General features: G+C 49.5%; 1 long non-coding RNA gene across 2 annotated transcripts in view; it reads left to right on the forward strand.

Annotated features, from left to right (window-relative positions):
- The window catches only part of LOC142069435 (uncharacterized), a 47,985-nt gene that overhangs the window by 8,380 nt on the left and 26,144 nt on the right, over nt 1–13,461 (forward strand). The window contains exon 1 of one of the 2 annotated variants that reach the window (XR_012665257.1): nt 2,983–3,130. The exons of the other annotated variant lie outside the window; for it this stretch is intronic. This is a non-coding gene — a long non-coding RNA (uncharacterized LOC142069435). Of the gene's footprint in view, nt 1–2,982; nt 3,131–13,461 lie in introns of those variants that run through there. 2 annotated transcript variants of the gene reach the window in all.

Below are 13,461 nucleotides of genomic sequence, written 5' to 3' on the forward strand. Positions count from 1 at the left end.
AGTCTTGTCAGCCAGAAGTGCTGCTCTCCTTTCGCACCCACTGTTCTAACCCATCCTGCACTGGAGAAGGGCTAGGTAGCATATGCCTTACCTGGGTGCAGCTGTTTCCCTACAGGAGAGTGCCTTGGATTCACGATTCTTCTTCTTTGTGTGCTTCGGAAAGTCAGTGTCACGGCCTGGCCTGAGCCCCTGTGAGCGTTATAGCATGTGATTTGAATGTGAACACACTTATGCTAGCCAGGACACCTCAGACTGTCCCTTCTGACTTGGTGTCCCTGGGGACAGAGAGTGAGAGGGTACTCCCCTGTTCCTGTCCAGGGGCTCTTGTGCTTTCTGCTTCAAGATCCCAGTGCCATCTGCAGCAAATTCTTGAGTCCCTTCTATAGTCCTTCCTTTTTGAGGATCTCGAAGTGCTATACAACTAATGGATCAATGACCACAATACCTTTGCGAGGTAACTGATCAAGCTGCCTATTCTGCTTCATGCATCACCATAGATTCTGGAGTCAAAATATAGCAGAGAGCTCGGAGTGAGGGAGAACGGGGGCTATGCAGCCTTTCTCCCAAAGGTACGCTAGCTGGGCAGTGCAGTTTCCCCATTCGCTGGGCAGGGCTGTGGATGATACCGATGTTCTGTCGATAAGTGAAAACAAATCAAGGTTCTGGACAGATGCAGTGAAAATTTTGTATGGTATCAAGGGGGCCCTTTCTGGCCATAAACCCCAATTTAATCACAAGCCTAGTATTTATGAGAAATGCTGGATTGATTTTTGGGAGATGGCTTATCTACTGCACTACTCCAGCGTAAGCATCGGCAGCATGAGCTTCCCCACCAATGCACTTTAGCCTTTCCCTGAAGGAGATTAGTGCGGACGGTTTTCATTAACATGTGACACTCAGAGCCCGGGATGGGTGCTTGGAGTAATCAAAACCTCCCAGTAGGGGTACGACACTCCAAGGCCGTTCAGTCCTTTGGCCTGAATGCTGTTTTCTGGGCTGTGGAGTTTAACCTACTAGGAATTAGGCTCTGGCCCCTCAGCTGCTGGTAATACTGTTTTGGTCACTACTTTCCTATGTTACGTTTTAGGTTTAAATGCAACTGCCAACGGCTTTGTATATCTAATTAGCAACCCCCGAAATCATTCCGACTTGACCACAGTCTGTCTTTGCGTCCTCCTCTCGTATTTGCTTGAAATAGTGCAAGGGAGTTTTGTAGGCAATCGGCAAACTGCCGTGACTTACGCGGCCATCATCTTCAAGGCCAGCCCTGTGGTCAGAGATGTCTGATCAGTACAAGAGAAGTTTGCTTTGGGCTGATACAGAGGGCCTTATACCCAAGGAGATTGAAGTGCTTTACAAAGATTAACGCGTTAAGCCTCACAACCGCCCTGTTAATATCCTCATTTTAGATAGGGAGGCGAGGGGGATAGGAGGAACTGGAACTAGATGGTTGGTCTCCTGTTGTATAACCTTGGGCATGTCACCTCTCCTTGTGCCTCAGTTTCCCTCCCACTTTTTGTCTTGCTTTTGTTTTTAAGCTCTTCGGTGCAGGGACTCATAGACTTTAAGGCCAGAAGGGACCATCAGGATCCTCTAGTCTGACCTACTTCACATTACAGGAGTGGGGTGAGGTTCTGTGGCCTGCAATAGATGCCTAACCTCTGGCTGAGTTTCTGAAGTCCTTTAAATCATGATTTAAAGACTTCAGGTTAGAGAATCCACCATTTACACTAGTTTAAACCAGCAAGTGACCCCTGCCCCATGCTGCAGAGGAAGGTGAAACCCCCTGCAGGGTCTCTGCCAATCTGACCAAGGGAGAAAATTCCTTCCTGACCCCAAATCTGGTGATTAATTAGACCCTGAGCACTTGGGCAAGACCCACCATCCAGACACCTGGGACTTTCTCTTACTAAGTGTATGTACAGTGCTGAGCGCAAAAGGGGCCTGTAGCTACTGGGCTGTCTTTGTTCTGTTTGTTCAGCACCTACCATGAGAAGGTCCGGTCCCTGACTGGGGCTCTGGGCACAATGATAATGCAAATAATAACAAATGATCAATAAAAGTGAAGTGTCTTGCAGGAGAAACACAGCAGGCTACTACCAGCACTGGGAACAGAACCTGATCTCCTGACCCCCAATCCTTGGTGTTAGCTAGAAAACTGTTTCCCCCCACTCTTGCCCCAGTGCTTACCCACTAGTGACGAGGGTCTCGATTAGTGGGAGATCTGGGGAGCAGGGGTGGTCATCTGAGCTGGACTCCTTTAGAACTGAAAACTTGCAATAATGCTTCAGAGTCGAGCTGGTTTTGAATTTCAGAATTCCACTAGCCCTAGCAACACAGGATGCCCAGACCCTCCCTGCTTGTGCCCCCATCCCGAGCTGGGCATGATAGTCTCCCACTCTCTTCAGCTTCACTCCTTACAGGAATGCACCCGATGAAGTGAGCTGTAGCTCACGAAAACTTATGCTCAAATAAATTTGTGAGTCTCTAAGGTGCCCCAAGTCCTCCTTACACAGTGCACTGTCTTTATTCTCTAGGGAGACTGACTGAAAAGTATAACCAGTTGGGTCAGAGGCAGGGAAACGGGGTTGTGGGGTTAAATGTGTGTGGTGCGTCCTGTGGGATGGAAAATGCAGCATTCCCAGGGAGAACCTGGTTCTGCTCTGCCGGCTGGGGAGGCGGGGTCCCTGCCGTGCCCCTTGGAAGGGCGAGTCAAAGACTACAATACCCAGCTGGGAAGAACAGTCCCTGCCCTCATCTTGTAGCTGTGAGCAGGGCATTCTGGGAGTGGTAGTTCATCGCCCTGAACTGGGGTCCCTGCTGTCACTGGCTGGGGCGGGGGGACCCTGGGGGAATGTACAGACGCTGGGAGGAGCCAGCCTGCTCAACCGCTTTGTTGTTAAATACCTTAAAGGAACAGCAGCTGTGCCCAAGTGAGCTGCCTTGTGCAGCCTGTAACCCGGGATGTGGGCTTTTTAAAGATAAAAATCGCTAGTCCTGCCCTTCTGTTGTCAAGGAGCTCTGGGACTGGGAGTAACCCTTGTGCTGCCTCACCCTCCCTAGCAATCGCTGCTCGGATTCACGCTGCAGCCTGCAGTCTGTGGCTGCCGTGGAGCTGGCTGGGGTGCAGGTCAGGGAAGTATCTGTCCCTTCGTTGCCCCCCATATACGCTGCATCCCCTTGGACTTGAAATCAGGAGGGTTGTGGCTGAAGAGCCAGTGCGGACGGGTCAGCCCCCAGCAGACACATGGGGCGGCTGTCTCCTTGGGGGGGGGGGATGTTGGGGCACAAGGCAGTGCCAGCTGGCTAGCCCTGGAGATTGTTCTCTAGCTAGGAACAGAGCAGATGCTGCATGGGCAGTGGAGCTGGTACCCCTGCTGCCATGCCGCAGCTGGGACCAGTGGCTGCCACCTGTAGTGTAATTCAGTTTGTTGGCCCGTACAGCCTGTCCCTAGCCCAACAGCCAGGCCTGGGCTCTGGCATGTACCCGGCCAGACACCCACATCAAAGCACCCAGGGCTGGCTTGTTGGCGCATATCCTGCCGGCACTCGCATCTCAGCTACTTACACGAACCTGGGGGGGCGATGACATCAAAGCAGCCAGCTCTGGCTGCTGGCACCTTGTTAATAGATGCCGCAACATGGGGGTGCGCTAAGTGAGTGGTAGGCATGCGACTGGGCAAACGCTGGTATTGAAGGAACCCAAGTATAGTTCCTGCCTGTCCCTTCGACGCAATCCTGTGAATTAAAAACCTGCCCAGAGGTTTGTGGGCTTGAATTTTCTCCAAAGAGAAACTTGACTAGGCACTTGGAGCCAGGTTGACCCCCCTTTGCACTCATTAGTGAGCAGCTACTTGCCTGGGGACAGGCCTGCTGACTTCAATGGATTACTCAGTGAGTCACCGCTGAGCAGTGGGAGTCAGGCTTGCAATCGGACGCTTGCTCTGGATATTAGTTGCCTAAACGTGGCACATGTTTGTCCTGCTTTAGCCATAAGAAAAATCAAATTGTACTTAACTAGCAGAGGTACTGAGCACCCTCCTTTTAGAGATCAGACACCAAAGTCAGCCTTGCTAATCTTAAAACAGGCATCTTTGGCCGTTCACAGAAATGTAGGGCCCAATTACACCAGTGCTGCGTAGTACCGTACCCTTTGCTTATTTCCGTGGGAGTCCATGTGGGGTGAGGTGCGACTCACCAGGGGTCAGGGTGGCAGAGTCTGACCCACAGACAGCAACAGGAACCAGTAAAGAGGCTCTTAAAATTAGATGTTTTTGGTACCTTTGCTCAGGTGAGTAGGACTCTACTCCATAAGTACTTCCACTGAAGTCAGCCGTCCGACTCGTGGAGTAAGACACTACTCAGTGTAAAAGTACCAGAATCTGGCCCTTCTATTGCAGTCTGTGTTGAGATGACAGGGGAATATAGTCATTATCTTGGGGTAAAGCTGTTGGATTCTGGGGTGGCTGATCTGGGGCAACCAGGTAGAGAATCATGTTTCCTAGGAGAGAGTCCTTGTTGGAACGCCTCAAGATTATGTGCTTACTCCCTTTTGTGTTGCACTAGGGTCCTCTGTTTTCACGGCACGGTTCTAGGGTGGTGACCATACTGACAGCAAGATCTTGAAGGGCAGACACATGCTTGTGTTAAATAAACATTACGTTTGTAATGACTCTACTGGGAGGTTTCAGTGTTAGTGTCCGTCTGTCAGGATAAATTCACCTGTTCTTTGCCATTGCTGCTTACACACTTGTTGGTCACATTGAAGGCCCTTATGCTTTATGGTGGATTGGAGCACACCTATTTAAGTGGCTGATGGGCAGCAGAGACTGGGGCCCACCAAAGATGCACATAATTAAAGTAGGGTGTTGACAGGGCTAGAAGCCTATAGTACCTGGTACTGGTTTGCTGGGAAGCATTGGTGTAGACTTACCGATCTGAGAGCTGTCCATTCTTACCTTCCAGAGGTGAGTTGAAGACTTGCCTTTAGAAGGGCTGAGATCTTAAGGGTCTGTTCTGAAGCAAATTGAACACAGTGGAAAGGCTCAGTGGGATTTGGATCAGCTCCAGCTTTTGTGTGTGGGAATAGGCAAGACACCTGGAGAAACAGTGGAGTGGTCCATGCAGCGTTTTTTGCTGTACTGAGAAGCCCTCTTATGCAGGCTAAAGAAATACTTACTGCTGCCTTCACTTGTGCATCCGGCGTGTGGATCATGCAGTTTCCCAGATGTCTGGACCAGGCTCCTAGGGAATGGAGCAAAGGAAAGAGACAATGGCTTGAACATTGGCATGTCAGGATCCCACAACAGCATGACCATTCGCTGGCAAGTCAGGGCCCTTTCATGCTAGGGTTCCTGATTCTGTATGAGCAGGTACTGTAGGCTGATAGGAGCACCCTATGGGCCATAAAGTGATGTCCTTCGTATACCTCATAAGGTAAGGGAATTGGGAACTGAAGCAGTTCACTAGCTCCCTTGTATCAGCACACGGAGCTCTGTACTGATCCTTGTTAGCTGGTGGAGTGGACCTACTGATCAGTCTCAGCCAGCAGGTTGCTCTCCTCAGTCCTATTCTTGAGAACCAAGAAACACAATTCTTGAAGGAAGGATGCATTTAGTGAACAGGAATTCCTGGCTCTGCCCAAGTTCGCTGTGACCTTGGGTAAGTCACTTAATCCCTCTGACTCGGTTCCCTGTCTGAAAAAATGGATACTTGCTTTGTCTTGTCCAGTTAAACTGTACAGCTGGCTGTCTCACTGTATGTACAGCACCCAGCACACTGGGGTCTCAGCTGGGCCCTCTTGGGGCTACAAGAATGTGAAAAATGCACTTCATATACAAACAAGGAATCAAACAGCCCCAGGCTGGTTGGGGACTTGGTAGAATAGCCAGTGGGTATGAACCGTGACGGGCTTGCAGACCTCTCCCCTTTCTGACTACTAAGAGGGCTGCGTTTGCAGAACTCAGTCATGGCGTCAGAGGAAAGCTGGGGGTCTTTAGTACCCAGCCCAGCATCGACTCCATCCTATGGGAGAGCCAAAGGGTTAACTCCTGGCTTGTGGGATGCTCAGCACCCTGCCACCACCACTCTGTTTTTAATGCTGTGTGAAGGGCCCTCTTTTCAGCGGTTTAGACCAACTGTTTGTGGAATAGGGCTGGGGTTGCCTGATCTCACTGAATCTTTGGCTACACAATCCTGGGTCCCACCAAAGTGCCAGGGAGGAGGTTTGCTGTCTTTCCCACCCCCTCAATGATCCTACAGGAAGGAGGGTGTCATTATGCCAGGGTGAGACCTGCAATGTCTGTGGAAATGCACTCTCTAGACAGGACACTGTATTGGTGCAAGTCTCAACCAGTGAAAGGATGATAGCCACAATTCCTAGTAGGAGAGTTTAATGCTGTGGCCAAGGGCCGGCTTATCTTGGGTGAGTCGTTGGGTTAGGGAGGATGTGTCCTCCTTCCTGAGCAGGGAACTCAATACACTGATGAGCATCAAGGTGAAATGAGCACAGGTCCCAGCTGGATGGGCTCAGCCTTTTGTTCTTTAAAGGTAGATAAGTGAGTCCCGTGCAGTTTATTGCATGTGGTCGTTTTGTTTGGGACCTTAGAAGATGAGACCCTGGCTGCTTTGTGTGGACATCCAAGATTCAATGGTGCTTTAAGCATGGCAGCTTGCCCAGCCATTCAGTGTGCTGTGAATGAAATACATTTCTTCCTGCTATCCGGTGTTCCCACTGGATGGGGTGTGGGGGGATTGACACACCTCTTCCGTTTTGGACCCCTGGGCAAGCAATCTACACCCAGGCTCCAGAGGGAAAGTGGCGCATGGGTTCCATGCGCATCTTCCAAGCCTCCGCCTTTGCCTCTGGATTGGTCCCTTTCTCTGCTCGCTTCCCTTTGGTTCTGTCTCTCCTTCCTGTCTCTTGCGATTACCCCTCTTCTTTCTCGCCTTCTTTCTCTATTCCCCGGCACACCCAGCACAGTTGGTTGCAGATCACACCAGCAGCCTGGGCAGCTGCCTAATGCAATGTGATGGTTGAGCTGCTGTGGGAGTTCGGGAAGGAGGGCCCACCGAGGTGCACTCTGCTCCGACTCCTGTGATCTGATCACTCCTGACAAACTCCCCGCGCACCCATGCTCTGCTTCCCATTAGAATCCAGACAGTTTCCGTTTGCTGTGGGTTTGAAAACGTAAGTGCTGGAACCGGGAGTGCGGCAGTGCCTTGACGTGGTTTCCATCCTATTCAGGGTTGAATGGCTCTCAGCGCCCCTCTGTTTGAAAACCCCAAAGAATTAAACATCGGAATCTAGTTAAAGGCTGAGTGGAGAGGAAGAGTGTGTTGAGGAACCTCAGAGGTTCAATTGCATTCATGAATCATTTCTTCTTTCGTGATTTCTTTGAGTGATACCTGTGATTTTTCCCTCCCCCCTTTCCCCCAGCGCACACTGTAAAAACTGAATGGAACTTTTCTTTTCTGGAAGCTACAAAAATGCCTGAACAAACGTTGTCTCCCAAATGAAAATTAAACGTAAAGTTGCCCAAATGCCAATCCTAACAATAAGATCTTAAACACCAAGAAAATCCTCCACTAAAGACATCCCATCCAAGCCAGTCTCAACTCCCTTGCTCGACCCCTCAGCATCAGAACACCAACACATTCAGCTCTCCGTTCTAACACCGCCAGGTGCACTGAATGCCTCCAGCTTCCAGCAGTCGCACTCAAGCACAGGCTGAATCCCTCTCTCCTATTGTGTTGTGGACGCACAACACATGGCTATCCCTAGAGGGAGGGTGGCCTTGTGGTTAAGGGAACATCGGGGAAGCTTGCATTGTTTTGTGGACAAACTACCTGATTCCGGCACTGGGGAGCAGAGCCACAATTTGTGCATAGTTTGAAAACCCCAAACAAACCCCTAAACCCTCCACTCTCGAAATGACTCTTAGAGTGAGGACTGGCAATACCAGTCAGGGAGGATACTAGTGAAGGCTGACCCTGCTCTAAGTATGGCTAAGCGATATGCTGCAATAACGTCCCAAACTGTACGTGGTCACTTTGCAGGGACTTAGATGGGAACAACCATGGCTAGGAGGGAACCAGCTGTGTGGTGAATTTACCCATGACGTGCTGGAATTTGTGGGCCCATGATAGCATTTGGAAGCTTCCTGTCTGGGGCATACAATGGCCAGATTTGTGCAATCGAAGGCGTTACTGCACCATACCCCTTTCCTGCTTTCTTGTGCACAGAGAGCCTTCGAGTGTCAGTACAACTTGCGCTCGTCAAGGGGGCATAGTGTAAATGTACAGGGTTGCGGCCTTATTTTCGTTTAGTTGCAGTAACAGGCATCTGTCTAGTATAGTGGTTTTCAGCCTGTGCTCTGCAGACCCCTGGGTTCTGTAGATTGTCTAAGATTTCCAAAGAGGTCTCATCTCCATTTGAAAATTTTTAGGGGTCCGCAAATAAAAAAAGTTGAAAACAACTGGTTTAGTACCATCCTCCTGAGGCTCTCAGAGCCCTTTGTATCCATTAAGGGCAGACCAGTCTTTACCTCCATTTCAAAAGCTGGGGGAAACTAAGGCACAGAGGGGAAGTGGCTTGCCCAAGGCTTCGCAGGGAGTCTGTGGCAGACCTGGGAAGAGAACCCAGATCTCTTGTCTCCCAATCCTGGGGTCGTAGCACAAGACTACCCTTGCCTTTGTAGTGTAGCTTAGCACTTGCCAGGAGACCAAAGGGGAAAGGAACGGAGCATTAATTGCTGGGGGTCAATCCCTTTATCTCGTCCTCCTTCCAAGTGTTGCAGTGCCTGGAATTCTGGGAAACAGAGGATTCTGGTCTCTCTCCAGATGTTGCAGCACCAGGGGCTGGGGAGGCAGGGCAGAGCTTTTGCATGTGCTCTCTCTCTCTCCAGCTGTTGGAGTGCCCGGGATCTGGAAACAGGGAGGAGCCTGTCCTATCTCAAAAACTCTGCTGCAGTGCTCTGGGGTGGGAAGCAGCACTATGGCTGTTCAGTCTCTCTCTCACAATATGCTGGAATGCCAAAGGGGCTGGGAAGCAAAGGGGCTTCTGTTTTCCTGACACATGTCGCAGTACGGGAAGCAGGGAGCCTTAGATTTTCGATAGGTGTTGCAATGCCATATCCATTCCTGTCACACTGCTGGTGAGCTCCAAGGAGTGGAGAAATGCAGTGCTAGAAATTGAATGCGCTTGTTTCCTTCTGCCCTGGAAAGTGTTCTAGCCTGAGACTTGTCTAGCCCTAATCCTCTGTGTGTAGAGCTGGATCCTGCAGGCTGATCCCTGAAGTCCATGGCAATTGCAGACACTCAGGACCTTGCAGCATTCAGCCCTCCAATCACTTTTCATCAGCCTCCTTTCCTCTTTCAGACTGGTACGTCCAGCTGTTCATCATTTGATGTCTGACCCTCTGCTGTAAAATCCCATGGCCCCACTGAGGCCAATTCAGACCCACTGAGGAGCTACCTCCTTATTTTTGTAGGGCTGCTACTGTTATGCCTTCCCAAAGACCCCCCCCCCCCCCCACCATCCACACAAATGATGGTACATTTTAAGATGCTTAAATCGCCCCTGGCATTGTTCATCTTCAAAAGGCTGTTCAATATCGCCCAATAGTCACTGTACTCTTGGGAAGGAGGGAAGCTTTTACTGTCTTACAGCCAGCTGGGGGTGGGGACGGCAGAGTGAGTGAGTGTTAAGTGACTTGTTCTAGGTCAGAGTGATGCCAATTCCTGGCTCCAGGGCCTGTACTCTGTTAGGTAGATCCTGCTTCAGTGGGCTCTCGACAGTCAGATGCAGTTCTGTCATCTGGTGTTGACCCCACCTGGGCCTGATTCTCTGCTCATTGGCCCTGGTTTTATACTGGACTTCAGTGGAGGCGTTCCTGAGGTGGGCTGCTGTACATGAGAGGAGAACTGGGGTTTGTTGGGGGCGGAAGGCTGGCTTTGTGCCTGTGCTCTCTGTGCCTTCAAATGTCAGCCCCTCTGTTCTGCTTCGGGGTTTTCACCAGCGCTCTCCGTGGTGATTGTCAACTTGTCAAGCTTGCAGGAACCAGGCCTTTGTAAGCTTGGGGAGCGTCTATCACCAGGTTTCTCTGCAGTGGTTTCTAGAAACGGCTGTTCTTACGGCCCACGCCGTGGAAGGTGTGGGCCGGCACTTGGCTGTGAAGGTGCCGAGACCCGTACTCGCTCTGATCTCAGCTCGGTGGGAGCTCCAGCACACTGGGCTGGTCTCCAAGAAAGCGGTCTCCTCCCTGCATGAACTCTCCTCTTGCGGTGAGTTGGTTCCATTGTCCTGGCAGACAACAGCTGCAAAGGAGGGTCTGATTGTGCAGGCTGAGGCTGTTCCCCAGGTAACCTGGGCCACTCAGATGGAAAGGGTTGAAGATGAGGACAAAGTTTACCTTTGACCCTGTGTTCAACAGGGAGCCAGTGCGGAGAGAGGGGCACTGGGCTCAGAACACAGCAACCAGGAGCACATGCTAACTGCAGCTTTTTGTAAAGTGCCTAGGTACAGCGAGCACCTTAGTTACATTTCCTTTGCTTCATTTCACACTATATTCAACAAACCATTTATAAAGAATGTCGCATCCCAACAACAACTCTGAAAATCTGCATTCAAACGCCCAGGTGCGTTTCCTGTGTCTTAACCCGTATCATCGGCATCAGGGCAGCAACTTCCTGCTTTTGTCTTTCTAAATCCTAATTAAGCCACTTCAAAAACGTGGTTTTTTTTGTGTGTGTGCGCGCGTTTGTGATGATGGATTTATGAAAGTTGCTGCTGATGCTAACCTGGGAGCTGAGATGACCCCGTTTTCCCTGCTCTTTGGAAAGGATAAAATGACATTAGAAAGCTGAAAGAACAGGAGGACTTGTGGCACCTTAGAGACTAACAAGTTTATTTGAGCATAAGCTTTTGTGAGCTACTGCTTGGAAAGCTGGAGAAGGATAAATTCAACAGATAGTCAGTGGAAGAGGGGGAAAAGCTCCAAAGCAAACTTACCAAGGGTGGCAGTGGACAGCACAAAGGATGTGTTCCAAGGGGCAGGAAGGCTATCAAAGGCCACCATGGTATTGGACTGCATATAGTACTTTCAGGTGAGCATAGGAATTTCTATACTCTGAGTGCTCTGTCTAAGTATCTGGTCTTTAAGACTGTCCAGTACCAGATGCTTTAGAGAAGTGGCTCTCAACCTTTCCAGACTACGGTACCCCTTTTAGGAGTATGATTTGTCTTGTGTACCCCCAAGTTTCACTTCACTTAAAAACCACTTGCTTACAAAATCAGACATAAATACAAGTGTCTCAGCACACTATTACTGAAAAATTGCTGACTTTGTCATTTTTACCATAGAATTATAAAATAAACCACTTGTACAATATTTATAGTCCTTGCGTTTCAGTGTATAGAGCAGTATAAACAAGTCCCTGTATGAAATTTTAGTTTGTATTGACTTTGCTAGTGCTTTTACTCTAGCTTGTTGTAAAAGTAGGCAAATATTTAGAGGAGTTGGTGTACCCACTGAAAGACCTCTGCGTACCCCCATGGGTACATGTACCCCTGGTTGAGACCACTGCTTTAGAGGAATGTGGGAGTCCTTCTGTTACTTGAATGGACTTCGGATCAGGTCCTAAATGGCTGTGGTGCAGCAGTCCAGGCTGCAAGTATTTCATTGCCAGAAAGATGTGGACAAAGTGGGAGGAGCTGAAAGAAGAGAAACGCAAATAACTGGCAAGAGGGATGGACTTGTTAGGGAAGATTATCAGAGCTAGATGTGTGTAGATTGGATAAGCAGCAAGAACAGGGAGACTTCAGCCTACGAACAGGGTGTATACACCAGAGAGGAGAATTTAGCACGATGTATAGAGATGTAACGAGGAGTGATCATGTGATAGAAAAATTAAAAAAAAAAAAGCAAATGTAGACTAATGTGGGGGGAGGAACGGGAATTTCTCATAGTGAGGTCTGTTGGGTTGTGGATTGTCTCCCAAAGAAAGTGGTGGAGAACTTAGCCCTGGAGATTTAAAACTAGCTTAGACAAAGCACTGGAAAATTGTAAGGAATAGTACTGGATTGCGTGTGGGGGACTGGCCAGATAACCAAATTAGTCTGTTGTACTGCACAATCCCATGGTTTTATATAGTGCTCAGAGCCTCTTGTATATTATGCTGCAGTTGTCGTCTTCTTTCAATTTGACATATGGCCTTTCCATTTTAGGGAATCCCTGGTATATTGCAGTTAGTGGCATTCCACCACTGCCTGTAGACTTACTACCTCTGAATATGCCCCTAAAGGATCTGTTAGATTAAGCTACTACCGGATTAAGTTTAGGATCTACCCTAAAGGATTCTTAGCTAGAACTCGCTAGAACCAGGGACTGACTGTTCTTCCAGCACATCCAGCTGCCCCTTGCATCCCTCCTGAAGGCTTTATTGATAGTTGCAGAACTGCTTAATCTCTAGTTTGTTGGGGGAAATCCACCCATTTTTCCTTGGAGACTATTCCCTCCCCACGGAGTCGGGGTGGGAGCCTTTTCCAAGAACAAAGCCCAATCTTGATATCTTGTGGCCCTTTCCTCTCTGTTGAAATGCTCTCTCAAGGCTGCGGGGTTGTCTCAATTCTTCTCGAGCTGAGCTCTAGAAGACCAGCTGCTGCTGCTAAAAATGTCTGTGCTCTAACAACTTCCAGCAGAAGTAGGAGGACGTGTGAATGGAACCTTGTGGTGTCTTCTTCCAAACCACAAGTGTTTCATGTCTTGTGTTCCCCGCCTCCTCCCCCCCTTTGCTGACTAGACTTTGCCTATGTCCTGACCTCAGCACAGTCTAATGGCACCTTGAGGAGGTAGGGCTCTGGAGGAACGATTTCTCAGGGGCATGTTGTTCCCGTCCCTGCCTACTGCAGGGTTGCATCCTCTGAAGGAGTGGGCACTGGCCACTGTCAGAGGCTAATGCTGGATTATATAGACCCAGTATGAGCCAATCTGGCAATTCCTACATTTCCAAGTGTCAATGGGTTCTTTTAAGGGCCAGTTTTGGCACTTACATTACTGCTTTGAGAAATAATCCATTTCCAGCCAAGCCCTTCACTATACATGGGGCATAATGTGCAGTCATCTGTATGTTCCTCTGTAACTACTGACTGTAACTAAGGCCTGCTCTACACTACAGAGTTGGTCAACGCAAGGCAGATTATGTCGACCTAACTGTGTCGACCCTAAAATTTTGCTCTCCAATGCAACTGCCCTGCGACATAACTCCACCTCCACGAGAGGTGGAGAGTCAGTGTCGAGGTAGTTAGGTCGACACACTGTCAGTGGACACACTGTGTTGCTTACATCGACTGTTACTGGCTTTCAGAAGATGCCCCACACTGACAGTACAGTTGGTACAAGTTCTCCTGGAGAGGACACGCACCGCTGACACGAGAAATGTAGTGTGGACCTACAAAAGCAA

This window comes from Caretta caretta, chromosome 16 (assembly GCF_965140235.1).
Source record: "Caretta caretta isolate rCarCar2 chromosome 16, rCarCar1.hap1, whole genome shotgun sequence".
NCBI classification, from domain to species: domain Eukaryota; kingdom Metazoa; phylum Chordata; order Testudines; family Cheloniidae; genus Caretta; species Caretta caretta.